Consider the following 23,882-nt stretch of genomic DNA (forward strand, 5'->3'; position numbering starts at 1 on the left):
TGATGCCAGTGATTCACACTTATAATCTTAGCTACTTGGGAAGATCATGGTTCAAGGAAAGCCCTTCCTCACAAAGATCATAAGATTCCACCTCAACCAATAATAAGCAGGCCACAGTGGTGCACACTTATCATCTCAGCTACAGAGAAGTTGATTTGGGGAGGATCCTAATGTAAGGTCAATCTGGGCAAAACAAAGTTTGTGAGGCCCTCAGCTCAACCACGCAGAAAGCTGCGGGAGTAGTACAGTGCAGATGCTGGTGGGTGTGGGAAGTCTGCCATAGTCTATCTACAGGACTGCCTTTTTGGTCCACGTGGAGCCCTGCCCAATGAGAAGGTGGCATCTTGGTGCCCGGAGAGGATATATGCTTACTTACACCTCACCAGTTTCCAGCCCACCTCAGAACGACTCATTCCATGTTCCAACCTGCTCCTAAAGTACAGCAAGCTGTCTACTCTCTGCAAGAACCTCTGTATCATAAATCAGGTAATTCCACCATCTTTCCCAAGGCTGCTGAAGGGAAAAACAGGAAGAAAACACAAAAGAAGGGAAGCCGCAGACATAAGATGCTGCAAGGAAAACGGACAATGTCTATCCAAAAAGACATAAAGACAAAAAAAAAAACAGCTTAGAGATGCAAACCTTGGAACTAACTTGTTTTGCTGAATTTGAGTTCATCGATTATAACCTGCCACTAATTTAGAGCATGTTATACTGCAGATCTAATCATATAAACATGAAAGGAAGATCTCGGGGTTCTAACTTGGGAAGAGGCAAACATATGCCCCCACAGGGATCATTATTTTTACATTTCTAGGAATGGAGTAACCAAATTACAACATCAAAATGCAGACCCTCATCTTCACCCTAGCATGCCATCAATGCCCAATGCCACCTCATTTTCACTGTCAATAAACAGAAACCAGAAGCTTATTACGTCACCGCGCGATTTCAATGGTACAAAAAAGACACTGAATTAATTGGTAGCTTTGGAATCTTTGGAATTTCCAAATATCTAGGGTTTGCAATCCAATCTCAGAGACTGAGAAAAGAAAGGGCAATGATTTCTACAATAGTCTTGTACATAGGAAGAAAGCAACGTCTCCTAAGCTGGAGCTGTGAAGGGATGAAGGTTTGATGCTTTAAAGTCCATAATATTTCTGAGCCCATTATGTGTTTGTCCCTGGGATGAAGTCTTAATGGCTTGTATCTTTAGAGCATCAAAACGCCAAATTATATGACTTAGATCTGCCCCAACCCACTCTGAGGGGCAACTCTGAAATAAAATTAGAAATGGCACACTAATCCTTAGCTTTTTATTATAATTTTATTTTATTTTTAAGTAGCACTTACATGATAACAAAATGCCCCTTGTGTCTGCTAGACTCTGGTATAAATGAAGTGGAAATGAGATACACAAGTGTGCATGGAAAACCTTCATTCTTGTGTAAATTAAAATGATCATCTGCACAGATGCAAAAGAACTCATCCAAGTAAAAACATTTACATGTAATTTACAGAATGTGTTCTCCCTTGGAAGCAATTGCTTCTTCCAGCATCATAAAAACCTACATTTGAAATGTTGACTAATGCTCAAAGACACTGAACCAAGCTAATAAACGGTAGAAATTGAAAGAGACCCAAATGGGAAAATGTAAAATTAACCATATATTTTGGTCTTCTCCAGAAAGGTTTATCTGACAGTAATTTTAGGTACTGTATTAAGTAAATTACTTAAATTATAATTATGTCTTTTAAATTTGGCTTCCTAATGAGAGGGCTCAATATATATGTATATATATATATTCATATATTTGTATGTTCTGTATCTTCTAATGCAGATGTCTAACTTCCATGGTAAGATTTTGCTTTGAGTATTTTTCTTGGCCTTTTTACAGGCAGGTTCACAGTAATGACTTACCAGACAGTGGCAGAGCTGGTTTACTGAATCCATGCCACACCAATACACCAAATCAATGAGTGGCTAGGCTAGAAATATACAGTGACAAATGCAAGGGCTTATTTTTCTTTTTAGAGCATGTACTGTCACTGCACATCATGACTTGTCCTCTCCCTTGCTTGTAACTTATCCCACTGGGAACACTTTTACTTTACCTCCCTCATCCTTATTTTCCCTACCTATGGAATCTAGATAATAAATATATACTGTCAGGTGTGGTTGTGAGAATAAACAATAAAACTTTGAGCTCTAAGCCTAGGAAAATGTCCAGTAACAAGAGGGATAAAGAGTGAGAATAATTGCGACCTGACATTGAGTAAAAGAAAGCTATTGTAACATTAAGTAAAAGAAATGCTAGCCCCAGATTTGTGCAGCTCTGATGAAAGAAAGAAGAAAAGAAATAGAGAGAGAAATATGATCATTGAAAGAGCTCTCATTTCCTTATATAAAGAGGTCTGGCTTAATATGATTTTAAGTGAACCCAAAGGAGCATAAGTTCCATGTTTTCCCTCACTTGTAGGACTCTCCTAGCAGAAGATCACAATAGCTCAAAAGCTATGTGCATATGGTCATGCAGGAGGAGGCTGGGTAAAATGAACTCTAGGGTATGGAAACAAGAGGTTTATCTTCATGATTATTGTTCTTAATATACTATTCTGGTATTTCTGTTCTCTTTTTTCCCCTTATGTTTCCTCATATTGCTTCTCTATCTTACTTTGTTACCTGGCATATTGTATATATATATATTTATTTGTTTATTTGAAATAGGGAAGGGAAGGGGAAAAACTAGATGATTGGGAGGCGGTAGGGGGAGGGAAAGGAGGACAATGAGAAGGGATATCAATGTTTAAGAAGTAATGTACCCACTACCTGACGAATGTAACTAATCCCTCTATATATTACCCCGACAATAAAATACAAAGAGGAGGAGGAGGAGGAGGAGGAAGAAGAAGAAGAGGAAGAAGAGAAGGAGGAGGAGGAGGAGGAAGAAGAGGAGGAGGAGAAGGAGGAGGAGGAGGAAGGGGAGGAGGAGGAGGAAGAAGTCTAGTCAAGCACAGTGGATCATGCTTGTCATACAAGCTGCTCAGGAGGCTAAGATCTGAAGATCCAGTTTGAAGCAGTGAAATAGAAGAGGGGGGTGGCAGGAGATGAGGCTCTTGTCTCCAATTAATCATAGGAAAAGCTGGAAGTAGTGATGTGGCTCAAGTGGTAGAGCACTAGACTTGAGCAAAACAGAAGCTCAAGCATAGCACCTAAGCTCAGAGTTCAAACCCCAGGACTAGCAAAGCAAAGCAAAGAAATGCACCCATTCATAAGGGGAAAAAAATTCCCCCTCAGATAAAGACTTGCTCATGGAGTTACATGAGGTACTGACCAAGCTGCTGCTGGGTTTCCAGCGCAGCTTTATGAGCTCAGCATGTGACCATCTCTCATACCCTCCCCACATGAAAGCCAAGAGTGGCATGTTAAATGCATATCCCCATGAGGGTATTTGCCCTGGAAAACTGAAGTCACGTCGTCTGGTTGGTAATGTTGGTGGTCAGACTTGAGGAGGATAGTGAGAAATGATTTGTGGAGTTGCTCTTTGGCAGGTCTCTTCAGCTGCTGTTGTGTGCTGGAATGTGACAAGAGTAGACATTGCCCAATTGAGATGCTGAGCAGAGCCAGGAGCCATTGTGTGTTGTGGTAGGGAAAGAGCTCAGGTGATTTAAGCCTCTGACAAGCAGGAGTCAAGTTGATGCTTTGTTAAGAAAATCAAGTGCCAGAGGGACACCTCCCCAGTGTGGCAACCTCAGCTGGATGACAGGTAAGCAGCGATATTGGGCTTCAGATACTCAAAGATGCTGTACTAGGCCTGGGGGTAGAAAGTCACAGGGCCACTGAAGCTGGTGAGGATGTGATGTACCACTTAGCCACCTCTGCCCTGGGGAACCTTGTTGAGAAGTTGGAGGAAGCAGCATTGTGAGCCAGGAACATCTCAAGGAAGCTGTTTGAATGACTTCCTTGTGCTAGGTACCGTTGGTTAATGACGTGCCCCAACCCACCAGGCGCTGCCCATCTCCTCTGAACATGAGGAGTTCCTGACAAAAACAAAGATTTCCATTTTCCCATAATTGCTTCAGAGCTGTCGTTTCAAAAAATAAGGAACCTGTAGTTTCTGTTGCCTGGGTTGTGATGCTTGAATTTGCTCCTCTGTATGGGAGAAAGGGATTTTCATGCTATTGGCTATGGTGGGTATGGTGCTTCCCCCCTGCCCTCCCTCCCGCTCCCCCGTCTCTCTCTCTCTTGAGTAAAACTGATCCATTTAGAGTCCAAAAGGTGAAACAACAATCCAGCCAGTGCTAGTTGTCTTCAGGCCTGATTTTCAAAGCACTTGTTTGGTGTCCAGGTCAAAACAAATCTTTGAAAGTTAGAAGGACCCTGTTTTAGGTTCTTTTTATAAATTAGATGTGCCCTGCCCCCTGGAATCTACTTATCATGTCTACAAAAAAACAATCTGACCAAGGTTTTGATTCTGTTGCCTAAGTGCTTTCAAGTCTGATTGACTGGTGGGAGGGTGGGTGGAAAGCCAGGTGAAGGTGGGTAGCAGAGAAGTGCTGAGAAGACAGGAGAAAGATGCTGGGAAGTGGAACCAGAAGTGAGCCTAAAAGTGGCCAGGCTCCAGCAGGGCGTTACCTGAGGAGTGTGCTGAACTCTAGCCACTATCTCAATCCAGTTTGAAAATCCATTTACAAGGCAATCTTTTCAACTAAGCTTTGCCCCTTCTTTGACCTTTTATATTAAAATACCCAGGATAGGCACAGTATATTAAGCTTCTTCCAATTGAGTGTGAATAAGTTTATCAGCTAGTCAAGAAGAGGGGGAAAGAGGGGGGAGGGTAAAAATAGAGGAAGGCAGAGGTGGGAAGGAAGATTGGGAGGAAAAGACAAGAGAGAAAGAGAAACACTGATTTATACAGAGAAAGCAGAGAAAGAAAAAGACAAATGTTCATCTGGACAACTTTCACCTGGTCACTTGATGCCTTAGAATCTGTTTCTTTTAGAGAAGATAAAAAGAACAATGTACTTGCTGCAGTTCACAGGACTTTCATGAGGATTAAAGCTAAACAGTCATGTAAAATACTTTGCACATATTAGATTATTCCATAAACATTCATTTTATTATGCATGTTGGTTTCCACAGCTTTACCATTTTGCCTAACAGTTGTCTTAAGTAGAAATAAGAAAGAAAGAAGAAGAGTGGCTAGATGGAGCTGGGAAAAAAAGAAGAAAGTTCTGTTTTATTCCCCATGGGGTCCTGAGTTGAAGGAATAGCAAAAACGTACCTCTAGGCATCCAATGTCACTGGACACAACAAACTAATTTGTATTTACATACAACGTTCCATCAGGGAGCCTAAATCCAGTTCGTTTATAGGAGAATGTGCTTATTAGCACGCCACTATTCTATAAACATTTGCTGAAAGCTAGCTGGTAAATGGTCTTTTAGGACAGACTTAAAGAAAAAAAAAACAATCCCCTATTGCTTTTTGCTCAGTGTTTTCTAAAGCCTTTGTTAATAACTGCACTTTAGTAGAAGCAAACCTCCCATGAAAACTCTAAGGGGCAACCCATGATATTATCTTTGCCAATTGAAATTCTCAAGGTGAAATACATATGTGCTGTAATTGGCACCTTTGAAACATCATTTTCCCATGGAAAGCTTTCAGAGCTGCTGCCAGCAAATGCAACCTGGCAGGTCCAGAAAGGTGAGGTGTGAGTATGAATGCTTCATTAGCAGCAGGATTTTACCCAGGTGACAGTGTTTCGGCTTCCTGTCAATCACGCCCATCTCTGCTCTCACTGGAGTCTGCAGGCACTAAGCTGGAGGCATCAGCCTGTGCAGATAAATAATTACCCTGACTCAGCCACTTCATGGAAAGGCAAAACTCTTTATCAATATTGCTTGCCCAGAAGCAGTGGGGAAATCGGTGGCTCCCTTCAGCACAGCCTGGAGAACGGCAATAAGTACTAGAGAGTGAGCAATGTGTCCCAGTTCTACACGGGTTCTTTGTGGATCTGCGGTTTCTTAAATTTTCATGCTAGGAAAGTCACTTCACACGCTATCACAGCAAAGGCTCAAGGCCCAAGCTCTACCTGAGACAAATACCATTTCAAAAGATATTTCTGTGACTTAAACGCTTTAGGAGATATTTGTAGGTTATCAATACCTTGTGCTCATTTAAAAAGCAAGCATTGGGCTGGGAGTTTGGCCTAGTGGTAGAGTGCTTGCCTAGCATGCATGAACATCTGGGTTCGATTCCTTGGTACCACATACATACAAAAAAAGCCACGGTGGTACTGTGGCTCAAGTGGTAGAGCTCTAGCTTTGAGAAAGCCCAAGGACAGTGTTTAGGCCTTGAGTTCAAGGCCCAGGACTGGCAAAAATATAAATAAAAAGCAAGCATTAATTACTTTTGTTGTACTTGTTAGTGTTTTTCGGATGAACAGTTCCAGTTGGCAATATCTGTATATCTATCACCCTCTGTCTATCCATCCTTATATGTATGTATGTGTATGTGTATTTACTCATCTATTACTGACCTTCCTACATACCTACCTATCATCTATCCATCCATGTATTTATCACCTGTCTATCCATTTGCTTGCTTTCTATCTTCTATGTATCATCTCTATTTATATAACCTAAAATCTATATGAAAGATTTTAGTTGGCCTCACTTTAATTTTCATAGTTCTTAGTTTTATAAGTTTTAGTTTAAGATGAGTAAAGAGCATTGAACACATAATCTGTGCCCAGCACTGTGCACTGGATTTAAATTAACAGAAAATATTTGTACTTATCTATAGGATACAGATTTCTAATTCAACACATGCATATAATGTGTGATGATCAAATGAAGGTACTTAGCTTTTTCATCTCCTCAAATATTTTCTTTTCTAGTGTGAGGAAATCTCCAAACTCCTCTCAAACTACAGATAAATGTGCAGTTTGAAGAGAAGAGAAGAGATATTGAGAGGATAATTGGTCCCAAACACATTTAGAAGAGAATAAGTAGTGATTATTAATATTACTAGGATTTTATTTGCATTGTCTTCATTATTCTTCATGATAAACCAATAAAGAGGCTCTATTAGTATCTTATGAATTGATTTAAAAAAAAAACTCCTAAGACTTTGATGAAAACTATTCTTAAGAGCTCAGTATTATGAAATAGGGGTGTATTCAATGAGTCTGTCTGGCTCAAATGTACAGACCCTTAGCCACTAAACTCTACGGCCAAAACAGCTCTACTCAAACAATGATTGACACCTAGGTCAGATGACTTGAATACAATGCTGGTTATCATTGTAATCTTTCCAAAGTCACTGGTATGGGTACTGATTGGTTGAAACGCATGCCTGATGATCCAGAATTGCTTAACCCAAACCTACTCTATTTTTTAAAGAAGAAATGAAAACAAAAAACTTTCAAAAGGATAGTTTCCAAGAAGCCTGGTCCCAAATGAATACTTTACTATCCTCTGCCAGATCAAACAGGATGTTCTTTCTTTAGTATAGGCCTGTATTTTTGTCCTCATAAGATATACCAGAGGTAAGGGGGCTTCGATTTCTTTCCTTTTATTTTGAATCAGTTAATATGGAGTCATGATACACCATATGATACACCAGTCCCAGATTTGCCAATATAGGGAACAGAGAATCATGGGAAATCTGGGAAAATACAGATTCCTGGGTGCTGCTTGTGTTGAAGAAGCTAACATTTAGAGAGGGATTCTGGTCTACATGATTACTGAAATGGCTCTACAAACACTGTACCAGAAGGTATGGAGTAGGCACTTGAAAATCAAACCCACAAAGTTAGAATGAAACTGAAGGACTCAAAGCCCTTAATTCCTTGGTCTTGGAAGAAAAGAATGAAATGCAGAACCTCTATATAAAATTAGGGTGCAGAGAAGAGGAGGATTAAGGTTCAAGGCAAAGCCTGGGCAGTAAGCAAAACAAAACGAGTGAGACCTTATTGCAAAGAGTAAGCTAGGGCAAAGTGATTCAAATCTGTACCCTAAACCACATGGGAGGTGAAGGCAGAAAGATCACTGCCTGAGACAGGGCCCAGGTAAAAACATGAGACCCTATCTGAGAAAATAACTACAATATAAAAGGGCTTGGCGCCTTGAGGCTCAGGTGCAAGTGCAAGGCCCTGAGGTCAAAACGAAGAATTATCAACAAGTGAGAGGAAAATAAAATAAAATTACGAAGAATTTCAGGATGGACACAGCAGGAAATTTAAATATGTGTGTTGGGGGGTGGGAGGTCTTCTAAGGGCGGAGGGGAAATACTGGAATGGCAATGCTGTTTGCCCCTTGGTTCTAGGACAAAGGAAACTCAACAGGAAGATGGGCTAATTTACTGAGAAAACTGAAATGGACATCCATATGTTGTCACTGTCTGACACCTCTGGGGAGCTGAATGTGAGAACCTATTTAGAGATTCCCAGGGCTGTTAAGTCTTATCACATAGCTTAGACAGGACAGCAGCTTCCCAGCTATCTCTCTGATTGGACAGTTCACTCTCTGATTGGTCAGCTCACTCTCTGATAGGTCAGCTCACTATACCTTTTTCTGTATCTACAACCATGGTGGGTTTCTCAGAACGTGAGGGAACAAGGTCACTGTATAGGGCTTCATGCATACTAGGCAAGCACTCTAGCACTAGGCCACTTGTAAATAAATGCAAATACCAACTTGAAAAGATACGGTGAATGATTCTCAAGCATAGACATGAGCTGGGTGCAGGGGATCACACCTATAATCCAAGCTACTCAGAAACTGAGATCTAGAGAGTCATGGTTTAGAAGCAGCCCAGGTAGAAAAGCCTGTCGAACTCCATCTCCTGTTGACTAGCAAAAAGCTGAGCTGCAGGAGAATGCCAACTGAACAAATAAGCTCACTGGGTTCAAACAACAGTGCCATCCAAAACACAACCATAAAGCATAGCAGTGGGCTGAGGAAGCAGGAGAGAGTTTATCCCTTACCACATGGTCATTTTCTCGAATGAAGTGGGGTGGGACTCTCCGGAAACTGTCACCACAGCTTAACACAATGATTAGACCATTTAAAAAGTCTTGCCTGATTCCCACAGGCTGAACGTCTGATCATAAACCTGTACAATCAAAACAGACCACCTGAACGAAAACCAAAGGATTAGATGAATATTTGTGTTAAATCCAGTGTCCATGCAGATCCATCGTACATATAGAAAATTTTCCCTCTGAAGATACAGAGCCTGCTCCAGAGGGGAGCTTCTCTATCCTTCTTGGTATCCAGATTAGAACACAAAGGGTTGCCTTTTCTGGACTCAGAACCAGTGGCCCAGATTCCGCCCCGTTCCCCTAATGTCTGCTGGTCACTCAGTACTGAGCAAATACGTACAGTACCCATCCCCATACATCAGCATGCTTTGCAGTCCCTGCACAGAAGCTCCTATTTAATGTGGCCTGTAAAGCTAGCTGGACAATAAATACAAGAAAAGGTCATTTAAGATTGAACACAGCTTTTCAATAATAGGAATTATCGGGTGCAACACATGAGTGTGTTCTTTCTTCACCCAGGAGAGTCAGAGACATTTCAGATCAATAATGAGATAAAGGAATCTGTGATCTAATAGGAACTGAAGGAAGATCAGACACGTAGTATTGGGGGTAATAACTAAATTGAGATGGGGGAGCAGTTAGCCAGGGAAAGTAAATCAGGCCATTTCTTTCTTTCATCTGAGGAAAAAGGAATCTATTTTTGCTTAGTATTGTCCCAAGATTTTTTAGCACTCAACTAAGTGTAATATCCTGCTCCCTGGTAGCAGAAGACGAGTGAGGTGGATTCCTGCTATTTGTGTGGTCCATTAAAAGTAAGGTTTCAATGACATGCTGTCAGGAGAGTGAATGGCAATTCAGTGAACTCAGTTCTGTCACTCCTGTAGGGGAGCTGATTTAGGGATTTTGAAGTAACTGGTGACGCACCATAAAAATACTTCCTAACTTTGCAGACAGTTTGCAGCACATTAAAAGGATCTATGCAGGGTAACTACGGTAGCTAGTTCAACTAATAAGGAAGAAAAGATAAATCTGATGAAAGTGCTGAATTTGTAATTCCAAAGCTAGGGAGCAAAATTAGGTGGCAAGTCATTATTTTACCGCAGGTACTTTTAAATTTCTCTAGTTATAAAATTGGAGCCATTTAAGAGAATTTATGCTTTTAATGAATAATCTGTTATATTAAGTAAGCACCATTAGCTCTATTACAATTTATACACAAATGACTTTTCTATATTATATGGATATTTTCTTCTCATGAGATTCATATTGAAACTAAAATCTGCCATTAGATTTCAAAATAACCCCAACTAATAGTCAGGCGCAGTGACTCATACCTGTAACCTCATACCCACTACTCAGGTAGTAGAGCTAATAGGATCACAGTTTGAGGTCAATGTCAAACTATCTCCAGGAATAAGCCATGTAGAATGGTACACTTCTATAATGACAGTTACATAAGGGCATAGGTAAGAGGATCATGGTCTGAGGCTAGCAAGAGACCAAAACACAAGATCCTACCTGAAAAGTAACCCAAGTAAAAAAGAGCTGGACTCATGGCTGAAGTGATAAAGCAACTACCTCGCATCTATAATTTGGTTATTTGAAATTTGATAGGGAAGGGGGGAAAACCAAGATGGGGGGTGGGTGGGGGGTGGGGGGGAGGGTGATGGGTACCAAGACATGTGAAAGGGTATCAATGTATGTGAATTAATGCACCTTCTATCTGGAAAATATCATGTAACCCTTTTATTAATTACAATAAAAAATTATAAAAAATGATTCTATGACTAAAATAAAAAAAGACTCTGAGCTTAAATTGCAGTATCAGATCTTGATTATTAAAATGTCAACTAAATAGATAGAAGAGATGCCACACAGAGATGCGTATTTACTCACAATTTCACAGATAGAACTAGTTTTCTTCAAATAATACATTTAGGGGTATAACTATTCAAGCCAATGCTACAAAGGCCTAGGTCAGTTCGGTTCAAGTCAGAAAGCAGTTGTAGACTGTACACTTGTGTAAGGAATTATATCTAAGAAAAGTATTAAAGTTCCCCTTCTATGAAACTTGTTGGTGTAGGAGAATTTCCATTCTGAGCTCGTTAGTTCTATCTAAGAGGGCATCCCCGTTGTTACAATCCACTCTTTCCTCCCTTCTCCTCCCTCCCCCCACCCTGGCCCTTTGGTCACTGTTGGGCCCTGGTGATTGTGGCCTGAACCTAGTGTCACCAGACTGGATGTGGGATATGGGAAATGGGTTTCTTTCATTGCTATTTCATTAGTACTATAGCATAAACAAGTCTACAAACACCATCTCATCCCGTGAGTCCTCATTAGAGGTGGCAGTGCAAAGATGTGGCAGAGGCCACAGTACAAAATCCAGCTTCTGAGCTTTGGGAAAATAGCCCTCCTGATGTGCTTTTTTCTCCTCTGTGAAATGAGGATTTCCTCTCTTATGGGAATGCTGCTGTGGTTTGGATCTGGAATGTTCCTAGAGGCTCTTGTGTTGAAGGCTCTGTCTCAACTGGTGGACAACTAGGAGGTAGGGTAGATACTGTAGGGTGTGATGGAAAGTATAGTAGGTACAGCCTAGTTCAAAGAAGTAGATCACTAAAGGCATGCCTTCTATGGGTGTGCTCCGGGCCCTGGTCCCCCCGCCCCTCCATCTCCCTCTCCCATCCCTCCTCTCCCTCTCTTTCTCCATCTCCCTCTTTTCTCTTCTCCTCACCCTCTCCCTCCCCTTCTCTCCCCTCTCCTTTCTCCTTCCTGGCTGCCAAGAGTGAACAGAATCCCATCAGGATGCTCTGTCTCACTCTAGTCCAGAAGTGATGCGATCATACCCAAGTGACCATGGATGGAAGCCTCAGAAACCACAAGCCAGTTTTCTTGTAAGTTACAGAAATTTTTATCAACCTGATTTAGCGAGTTCAGAATTTACCCGAGGTGCCTGACATTTATATGTCCCTAGTAAGTAGTGATTATTACCAGTAATCAGAATGAAGCCATCACTTCTAGAAAACATGCATGTCTTTTTAGGTAGGGCTATTCCCCTTGTCATCTTGCAAATACAAGCATGTGAGACTTGTTAGAGTTAAAGAAATGTCACATATGTACTTTCAGCTTTTTAAAATGTTTATACCCTTGTCATTTTTTATTAAAAAATTTATTAACATTGATTTTTATATCATATTTCAAATGATGTATTTAACAAACAAGTATTCAAGAATGGAATCTCTACATACAATCACTGGTACTTAGATTTTAGAACATAATTAAATTAGGCTGAGGGTTTGTACGTCATAGATACATATTAATCTATGTAATAAAACATTAGGTCTACAGAGTCATAGATTTTTACGTCTATGTAGTTGTGTTTATATTTCCAGGACCTTTTCCATAGCATTGAGTATGCATTTTCAGCTTTTTTGAGAGTTAAATTCTCACTTCAGGAAAACATCAGCTACAGATTTAATTCAGAAAGAGTAATTTATCCTAATGAACAGCTATTCTACAAAAGCATTCTACCCCTAATCTGCATCCCTACCCTCTTTTAAAACTTGAGATAGGGTCTTGCTAAGTTTCCTAGAATGATTTTGAACTTGTGATCTGCCCTCCCTCCTCAGTTTGCAGAGTAGATTGGCTTTCAGTCAATTCACAATCATGCCTAGATAGCTGGCCTATTTGGGGAGAGGGGATACTCATTTTTTATTAATAAAATTTAGCCTAAAAGCCGCCTCTCTAGAAGTAAATGTAGCTCCAATTAGTATGCAAAAAAGCTGGGTGCTCGTTGTTCACCCCTATAATTCTAGTGACTCAGGAGCTGAGATCTGAGAATCATGGTTCAATGGCAGCCTGGGACAAAAGGCCATGAAACTCTTATCTCTAATTAATCACCAGAAAACTGCAAGTGGTGCTGTGGTTCAAAGTGGTCGAGCACTACTTTTGAGCTGAAGAGCTAAGGGACAGTATCCAGGCCTAGAGTTCTAGTATTATGATCAGCAACAACCAAATACATATACATATATATGTATATTTATAAGTATATATACCTATATACACATACATATATATATACCTATACATATATATATAAACAACCTTGTAATCTAATATTTGAACATATTCTTGTCAGAAGTGGAGGTTTAAACAATCCCAGCATCTGAGATCCAGTCAATCACAGGTACCACATGATGACCCAATGTCCATCTAAGGCAGAAACTGAGCTGTAACCAGTCAAGCTGTTTCTCTGTCATTTTCATTGTATAATATTTTCTTCCCTTCTTGCTAAATCTTTTTTAAGCACTCCTGATGCTGAGGGCTGCCAGATTCATGAATTGTTCTTTACTCAAATAAGCTGCTCAGTTCAATTTGTCAAAAAAAAATTGTCTAATAGTGTTACAGGTACAGTGACAGGCCTGTACACCGAGCTTTGGTGATACCTCGTTATCCTCACCTCATTTGAGAAATGTAGCTTGTTCTGGTCATTGTCCTGAGCGACGCTCTCCAGGCTGTCAGACATTAATTAGCCACAGCACTCAGAAAATAGCTCAGCCAAATTAAGATATCCTATAAGCCATAACATACTCCTTGCATTTTACAGGCTTAAGTAGGAAGTGAACAAAAACAAATCCAAAAACTATTGTGTTAATCTTTCTCATATTTATTAAAAGTAGAAATGATTTGGCTATGTTACAGAGTTGTCAAAGCTAATGACACCTATTTATTTTTGCTTTATAAATGATGAACTTAAGAAAATGTTAAAGTTCACCTAGGTGGGGGACCTGTGCTCATCTACATTCTCTGAGTGATTTTGTGAGAAAAGTTCTATTTACCTACTGAGCACATCAGTGGTCAACTTTGTTCCATCTCATCCTGTTTAGGAGGTATTCGAGTAGAAAACATAGGCCAATCAGCAGAGCTGCTTGGGCAGAGCTGAAGCTTTTATCCCTATAAATCGTAATGTCCTGGAGAAAGGCACCCATACTTCAGATAGTTGTCTTTCCTCAGAGCGGTGAGATTCAGCTCCCTGTCGACAAGCACTCATACTGGGCACAAGGTTTGATTTGATTTTCATCCTAAGAGGAAAGAAGAAAACCCTCCATAGCTCCGGTCTCTCCCCCAACAGCTTAGAGAATGTGCTTATTTAGTTTCTTTGTGGTTGACTCATTGCCTATTCTTAAGCAGAAAATCCTTCTATCCTATTATTGCTGGGAGAAATTTCTCTGATGATAAATGAAGTGAACATTCTCTTTCTCTTTTGTTTACTTAAATGGCCACATCCCCTTACTGGCTGTAAAGCTATCACCATCTGTTTCCTGTGATCTAATTACGAATGGAATAAGCCCTTAATTCCCCTTCCCATCATTTGACGATCTATGACATGAAAATGTCTGCAAATACATCCCGGGTACTTATTTTTGTCACGTCTTTGCTACAACTTTAGGGGCAAAGTTATTTGTTTGTGCAAAAATAAATTTCATTCACAAGTGTTTACATGACAGAGATGGATATACTACTCTGTCTGGTTTCTCAGTTTGTTTACTATAGCCTATCTTAGAAGAACAGGGAAGAAATATATTTAACTGCAAATTGAAAAAAAGATGCAAAATTCTCATTCTTTAAAAAGTTATTTTTTATCATATACTTGGGAGTTTTCTATACCAAATGTGACTGGACGTGTAATTTGGTTTCATATTTTCAGTTCATCCTTGAGTGCCTTTTCTTTTGGTCATAGTTGATCTTCACCCTTTACAATCCAGGGAATTTGAAATCTATTTTTAGCTATTTCATAACTTGCCAATTTAATGCATTTAAAAGAGTGAAGAGCAGATGTCTAAAACATTGAAGGTAATTAATTAAGTCCCACAATTTCCAGACTACACAAAAACAATTTGCCATTGCCTGTAAAATGCTATAATTGAGTATTATAAATGTTTCCAGGCCAAGTCTTGCTATGAATTATTTAGTGCATCTGTCCTAATTAAAGACCTATTGGAAGATTAATGTCTCGTAACCTGACAAACTACTTTACTTAGTAACAAATTATCCATATAATGACCTCAAACTAAATTTATATAACCCAAGAAGCCATCTGAAAGAACTTATAAGCACATGACAGTAGGAAAAAATTCCCATCTTAGTTAACTTTCCCTGCTCATGATTCTTGAAGCACTGAATAGCTGCGAATGCAAACTAATCTGTTCTAAAAATAAGTTTTCTAATGCCATGTCTAGCTTTCATCAAAATAGCCACTTCTCCATATCTTTCCTTACACCTGACATGATGAATCTGTAGTACATGCAAAGGTAAATAAATGTATAATGTTAAAATCATTGGCAGTTATGATGAATATTACTTGGTCCATATTTTAGGCAACATTTAGGTCCATATTTTTTGCCAATAGAAAAGACACAAGCTAGCACTATCTTAAGTAAACCATTAGGGCCATATCCTGTCAGGACTGAATCTCAAGGGATCCCATGGAATTACAATACTGAGGTCAATTAACCCCAGACATGCAAAGCAAGCCAGAGTCTCAGTCCCCCCAGGAGTTAGGGGGTCTAACGTGCTGTGGCTTCCAAGATGCTAGTTTAAAAATTCCACGATGTGCCATGTGTCTCATGGATAACAGAAAGGGCACCCTTGGATGTATATTAAGATATGAGTAATTGATCACAATAGTGAGAATACAAATGTCGTTGTGCAATGGTAGGGAAGTGTTAAGGCCCAAACCACTTTGTTTATAAATTACAGTTCACGTTCATTTTCACTGGTAGTCAAAACCTTCTTCTTCTCCCAGATTTACTTTTAACATTCATAAAGCTAGTCTTACTTACCACTTCTTTCACTCAACTTTATTTTCCATGCATACCTTGTTACATTGTAATGAGTTGCTCCTTTAATAGCCCTGCACGAGCTACATGTTTAATGGGTTTTCTAGCATATGCTTTCATGGAAAATCAGTCCAACAGGACCAAATGGGATGACTCCTGTTCCTTCTTGTGCATCATCAGAGTGTTTGATATGAAACCAGAATTTACCTAGTGCAGAAGTTAGAAATCGAACCTCTGGTTACATACAATCATTTACCATCTTTCTGTTTGGCTGAAAGGGTGGTAAGGTTACTGGGAGAAAGGAGGGAATTGAGTACTATTTCAAAGCATTTGCTTTTCTCATAGTAAAAATCTGGAATCTAAGAGAAATGAAGAATGGAGAATTTTCTGGACAAGCTGGCTCTAACTCCTGGTCCTCTAGACATCAGTCTCCTAAGTAGCTAGGATTATAGGCATGAGCCACAAGTGCTAGACCTGCTTATGACATAATTAGCATTGCATTTTAATCTATGTGACATTTTTTTCTGTGTACTTACTAGGCAAAGCAGTCTTTCCTCATAGTTTTGTGTCTTGTTGGTTTGTTTTTTATGGCCTATAGAACTTTCCCTTTATATCTCCATGAAGGTCTAATCTGTCTCCTTTAGGAAATGAGACCATTACGTTTGTATATATCTGTGATAGAAAGCAAATCTGTGTATTTCCCATCTAATGAAGTTCTAAATTTCTGAGAAATGCAACACAAGAAACCAGCCTATACCCTGTGATTCCTGCTCTGAATAGATCAACAGACAATAAAAGCACACGTGTATGTACTTGTACGTACATACATACAATTGTGTCCTTGAATTCTCAGGACTTTATTAGGAAAGAAAATCCCAGTTCATAATGTGCAATAATAGTTTTAAAATAGATTGAAAATTATCATTATTGTATAAATCAAAGTCTGGTTTCTTTAATTCAATAGCTACTTAGGAGCATAAAGGTGTTATTATTTTAGTGGAAAATCAGAAGTAGAATTGAACTGAATAAAGCTTTACATGTGTTTTTATATTGTACCTGCTATTCAAATACACTTTGGAAAATGCTTTTTCTTCTTAGACTTATAGGTTATCAGTAGGTCATAAAAATGCATTAACTGCTTAGAATAAACACCAGTTATTTATAAATCTATTTAACATTGGTTATGTACTCAAACTTACTAGGCTTTAGCAAAACATACTTAAAATATGATTGGTCTTTTGCCCTGAGATACATCTGGAAAGCTCAGTCTTGCAAATATGCATACCAATTATCCTTAGTTGGCATCCACAGGTCCCCGAAGACAAACTCATATTTGAAACCATTTCAGAAAACATCAGGAAAATGTACACCAAAAAGAGAATCTTTGAGGCTTTCATTTGTGCACATATTCATCCACCCAATAATTACTAATATCTAACACTAGAATAAAGAAGCAACTAAGTTTAATAGTGCAATAGGAAGGTAGAAAGAAAGTTTTGTAGTACATCTATGCACCCAAAGGCCTAGTTACATTATTCCATGGTTCAAAAAATCATGTATTCTGATAACAGGCATATCAATTTTTCCTCTTCCTCCCACTCTTTCTCTCATGTCCTCTTCTCCCTTCCTCCTTCTCTCCCTCAATCTCTCCAACATCCCGCCTTCTCTCTCTTGCCCCACCCTCTCTCCTCTCTCTCTCTCTCTCTCTCTCTCTCTCTCTCTCTCTCTCTCTCTCTCTCTCACACACACACACACACACACAAATACACACAGAGTCAGAGTCTGTGAATATGACATTCAGTACTCTGTAAATAAGTCTTGACATATCCACCACTGAATCTCAACTTCAGTTCTCTCAAAAGCAATAGGGAAAGATGATACGTGAAACTCTGACCTCCAAAGACGGCAGCCCAGCAAAATCGTTCCCGAGTGTAATCACTTTGGAAAGCAATATATTTTACTGTCCTAGTGTAGCTTCAGGATCCGTATGAGTATAGTAAAGACTCTCTAAGGATTCCTGCAGTAAAGAAACCTATTTTAAGCAAGGTGTAGTGTCTGTGCACACTACTAACTATTTAGATTCAGAGACAGAAGAGTCTTAACTTGGAAGACAGCCCAAAGAACAGCTAGGGATGTCCTATCTCTAAAATAAAACAGAGAAACTAAAGGTGTAGGGATGTGGCTTATGAGGTAAAATGCTGTCCAAGACTATTTGAAGCCCTCTGTTTCATCCTCATTACTACAAAAATCTTTCTTTTTTTAAGAAAAAAATGGTAGTATTGATGATTTAACTCAAGGTCTCACTTGCAAAGCAAGCACTCCACTACTTCAGCTATGCTTCCAGTCTCTTTTTGTTTTGGTTATTGTTGAGGCGGGATCCTGCTTTGTGCCAAAGCCTCTTTGGGCTGCAATCCTCCTATTCATGCTTTTCCCTGTGACTAAGGGCAAGAGGCCTGCACCACTGCACCCAACCACTGTGATTCTCCCATCGCTAGAAGAACAAGTACCCAGCACTCCAATAGCATCTCTCCAGCTTTCTTTATTGTTTATATGTGTTCTGATCTTGAACCATGACCCCTGGCTCTCCGCCTCCCATCTAGGATTACAGGCTTGAGATTGCAAGATACAGAGAGGCCATGTTTTGAAAGGTTGAATCGGGAATCATTATCAGAAAGCTGATGACTGCAAGCAGACACATGTCCCCTCCAAACTTGCAGCCTCGAATGCACTTAAAACTGTTAGGAAAGGGAGCCACAGGGGAAGTAAAGAAAGAGCAGAAAAACCATTTCAACAAACTGGATCAGGTGAAGAGGGATGGCATGGTGACCTGAGGAGACAGGAGACTGGTGCAATGGTGGTGGAGGTAAATAGAGTCGTGGTCAGGGGATGGGGGGAGGTCACAGGGAACTTGAGCGTTCACCATCTCCTGAGTTCATAGTACAGTTCTGGCAGATCCAGGAACCTACTGGCCAAAGTCCTGCCCATCTTCTTCTAGGAATTTAGGCACCTATCACCTGGGGGTGGGGTGGGATTTCACCTCTAGGAATTTGCAGAAAGTTCCCATCATTCACCAAAATGCCGAGATGGTGCCAGTTAGATCCAATATCCATATTTCAAAGCCACCCCACCTTGTCTGGAAAACCTATCTTAAAATTTGTTTCCCTTGAATTCTTTGGCTAAAAGCATTTGTTTGTTGATTGGACTCATTAGCCTCAGGGGCTTGGCAATGATACAGAGAACCGTAGAAAAAACCTGCCTCATAGTAAGGTTATGCATATGGGATGCAAGAAGAGTCGTGAAAGAACCATCTTACTCCTGGGACTCTCTGAGCTTGATTATAAACATCACATCTCCTCAGTTTCAGTATGGCGCTTTGTATGCACATGAAAATAAGTAGATTCAGATTTTCTTCTGTTACAAGATGTCACTACAGACCTCGGATTTGACAGGCTTTGTATAAGGTTTGGTATTGCTCCTTCCAAATTTAGTATTTATGATCTTCCAAATATTCTCTATTGGGAAGACTCCCCATTTCCAGTATGTTTCTGGAATGTTACTGAGTGGAGGGAAATTTACAAGGTGGCAGCTTCAACATCTGCGTTTATTTACTAATCAATCTCAGTCTTGCTTGGTTTTCCCTTCAAGGCTAGAACTCTACGCCTCCACTGTGTGTGTGTGTGTGTGTGTGTGTGTGTGTTCATGTGTGTGTGTGTGTGTGTGTGTGTGTGTGTGTGTGTGTGTGTGATTAACTGAGGATGGACTGGGGATAGAAGTCTCTTGGATTTGTTCACTTGGGATAGTTTTGAAGTAAGACCCTCAGATCGCGCTCTTCTGAGTAACCAGGATTACAGGCGAGCTAGCAGCGCCTACCTCCTTCCCTCATTCTTACAATATTGTTAAAGGAAAATATGAGAAGGTTTATGTTGACTTCAAGTACATTTAAGGACCAATACTTAAAAATTTCAGTGACATTTTGGCCAGGTCCTTCAGTATCCTGAGTGAAGATGTTGCTTTAGTGCTGGTTGGCAGTTCTCTATATAGCCTTTAAAAGATGCCAGAAAGCAAAGTTGACCACTGAAAAATAAAAAAAGAGGTACCTGCTTTTCTACGCTGGTGACAGAAAATCAAATCACTGGGCTAGGTTAGGCAGCTAACGTAACAGTGACCAGTAAACAATAAAAGGTAAGACCTCTGGTCTTATTTGGCACAATGACATACATGTCACTATAAATGTCTGCACAGAAGAAAAAAATGCTGTAAAAGAAAAAATAAGAGTGGGGAGTATTGCCCAATTTATCTGTAATTGCAATTTACAACTCCCTGAAAAACAATCTTGTAATTAAGTTTGTGCTTTGGTGGCTTTTACAATGGGTAACAAAATCTTTTAGCTTCAAACATCACAGGGAGGCTGTCTGCTGTATAATATGTTCTTTCAGTGGGCATTCAAGTGTTTTGCAACTTCTGTTATGATTTTTGTTTGGTGAAGTTCTCAGTCTTATGTGTCAAGGTAATAATAACAGAGAAAAGTAGCTGTCCCTACCGGTCATTCTTTATTATCATTATTATTATTGCTACTATGATTCATTACTATTACTACTCCCCTCTCTCAATGGGGTCTTCCTGTCATCCAGACTGGTCTTGAGGTTGATATGTATTGCCTCGGCTTCCCAAACTGGGGTTACAGGCGCCACTATGTCCATTTCTAATAGAAATCCATGCTAAAATGATGCTCTTGATAACCTCCATAAACATAAGCCTTTAGAAGCCAACATTAGTTCAAAGAAAGCAGAAAAAGGTGGAGGGTATTCGTTTTCAAAGAACTTCAATAAATATAGCTTCCAAAATTATGATCCTTTACCTTTGACCTCAGTTCTGAAAAAACAATTTCTTCCATCAATTCTTCTTATCAAGATCATTTCACAGACAGAAATCACTTTAAGAAGCACATTGGGGGCTGGGAACATAGCCTAGTAGTTGAGTTCTCATCCATCATGCATGAAGTCCTGGGTTCAATTCCTCAGTACCAAATACTCAGAAAAAGCCGGAAGTGATGCTGTGGCTCAAGTGTCAGAAAAAAAAAAAAAAGTGTCCAAGGACAGTGTCCAGGCCCTGAGTTCAAGCCCCGAAATTAGCAAAAAAAAAATGTTGAGACCTGTTGGACGTCTCACCCTCTCTTCTGTAAGCCTTTCTGCAGTCCTCAAGCTAAGAATGATGGCACTTTTGGAAATGTTCTCAAAGCTAAGACCACCAGAAAACCTTTAATGGGAAATTTCTATATTAACACTTTTCCTTTAATTCAGGATAAAACTGACCAGAAAAAAAACTCCTCACTGGAGAACATATGTCATTTTTAGGTTAAAAATACAAAATCGGGCCATTTCCCATTTGCAGTATCAAAGAAGCTATTTCCAGAAGTGCCTATAAAATAGAGTTATGGATTCTACTTCACATAAAATTGTGTTTAATATTTACTTTCACATGTGAGCTATTTGGTCACATAAAAGTGCTATATTTATTTTCAGGTAAATTTTTTATATTATTGTAGTTGATATCTGGAAATAAATTCTGCATATCAAATAGTAATTCTTCCCTCCAACCTAACTTTTCAAAATCCCTTCCTGATCCCAGGGCGCAGGTGAGATTTCAGCAGGATGTCAGAAGTGTCAGCCGTGTAGAGATCCACCTACTTTTGTCTGTTGAGTAGGCACACAATCTTGAAAAACTGAAGACATGAAAGGGAAAGTAAGGGAATGGATGTCATTGGTGAGAGCTCTTAAATACTAGAAAGCTACAAGTTGTCAAAGAGCAAGATTCCCTGACACTGTTGAAATCTGGTAGTGAAATGGGTCTTTATGGGTCTTTATCCACTAGTTTGACAGGCATCAGAAACACACTTTGAAGAGAGAAGGGCAACAGAGACCTGCTTCTAATACTTAGCCTGATGCTCTGGGCACCTAGACAGATAACTGCATGTCTGTGAACTAACCAACAAAACCCAATACCCCCCCCCTTTTTTTTACTGGATGTGTGTGCATAATATGGAATGGTTTAAAGTGACTTTTGGGGAGTAATTCCATATTAAGGAAGGTAAAAACTCAGAAGATTTAAGGACCCTTGGAGAATTTTCAATGAGGCTGCATCTGGCCCTGATCCAGACCTCTCCCTTTCTGCGTCCTCACATCCATCCCCAAATGTGGAAAGTAGCTATTACCAGCATGCTTCCAGCTCAGTGTCTCTGAAGTAACAGCTGGTGTCACAGATACAGCAAAAAATTTCTATCCCAAGTTCACATAAGGGGCAGCTTTCAGAGCTTCTGCTTCCCTAGATTAATTTCAGCCTCTTTTCCCTTGGGTATAAAGGGTGGATTCTGGAAAGAAGGGTCAGGATTCTCGAGTGAACACAAGAAGTACAGATTAGGCTAAAAAAAAAATCTAAGCTACCATCCTAACAACTCCTACAAAGAGAAACTCTATTACAGCATTAACATTACCTTTTAGTCAAGTTTAAGAAGTCTATTCATGGAACAATAAAAAATATATGGAAAAAGTCTATTCATGGAAAACTGTTACAGGCCCTTAGCATCATAATTGAAGCTAACGTGAACTAGTTTGCTGTTTCAAGAGATAGTAGCTTGGTAGCTGGTAGCATACATGGTGATGGAGGGAAAATGAGGCTCTGGTTGGCATGGAAACTTCCTGTAAAGTATCACAGTGGAAAGAAATGGAGAAGAGGTTGTCTTCCTTACTTCCTAAAAAATATTTTAAAGCTGGGCGCCACTGGCTCATGCTGGTAATCTAAGCAAATCAGGAGGCTGAGATCTGAGGATCACAGTTGGGAGTGAGACCCTATCTCCAATTAACTACCAGAGAGAGAGAGAGAGAGAGAGAGAGAGATGAGAGAGAGAGAGAGAGAGAGAGAGAGAGAGAGAGAGAGAGAGAGAGAGAGAGGGAGGGAGGGAGGGAGGGAGGGAGGGAGGGAGGGAGGGAGGGAGGGAGGGAGGGAGGGAGGGAGGGAGAGGGAGGGAGGGAGGGAGGGAGGGAGGGAGAGGGAGGGAGGGAGGGAGGGAAGGAAGGGGGGAGGACTCATTTCTAATACACACGCACGAAACAGCCACAAGTCGAACTGTGGCTCAAGTAGTAGAGAAACAGCTAAAAGCTCAAGGACAGTGCCCAGGTCCTCAGTTCAAGCCTCACTCGGAACAGGCACATAGAACAAAAGTTTTTATTAGCCCACATAAGTTACACATTTTAATGGGATTGGATACGATTTTCCATGCATGTATTAAGCATGTACAGATCAAATGCAAGTTGGGTATTTTTTCTGTTTCATTTGCTATGCTAGAGCTTGAACTCTAGCCCTCTATCACTGAGATACCCCTCCCTCTTTTCTACATCTACCTTTTTACTACTGGACTGGAAATGACAGAAAAATGGAGACATTAATACTGTCAGCTAAAGTCAGTGATATCAGTGATCTGATTTCTTTTTTTCATATATTTTTATTGTAGTTAATAGAAGGGTTACATTATATTCACCAGATAGAAGGTACATTACTTCACAAACATTGATACCCTTTCTCATATCTTGGTCCTCATTTCCCTCCCCTGACCCCAGCCCCTCATCTTGTTTTCCCCTCTTCCTTATTCGACTTCAAATAACCAAATACTCATTTATACAATATATCAGATAACCAGGTGAAATACTGTAACAATATGAGATAACCAAGGGACTGCAAAAGAGATGAGAGATAACATAGTACATTAAGGACAACAATCACTCGTTATATGGCTTTTGTTTCTATATCCTGGAGGTCTTTTCAGTTAGCGGAGTGACCAGATTTCTGTTTTACTTTGTAAGAGCTGACCCTAACAACTGGGAAGAGAAAGCTTCATGTCCATATAGTCATGCAGGTATCTTCTAAGTACATCTATAATCTATATATTCCTCTTATCTCTAAATTATATTTTCATATTGAGAAAAAGGAAACATGAATCAAT

This window comes from Megascapheus bottae, chromosome 8 (genome assembly GCF_031878675.1).
Source record: "Megascapheus bottae isolate mThoBot1 chromosome 8, mThoBot2.hap1, whole genome shotgun sequence".
Taxonomy (NCBI): domain Eukaryota; kingdom Metazoa; phylum Chordata; class Mammalia; order Rodentia; family Geomyidae; genus Megascapheus; species Megascapheus bottae.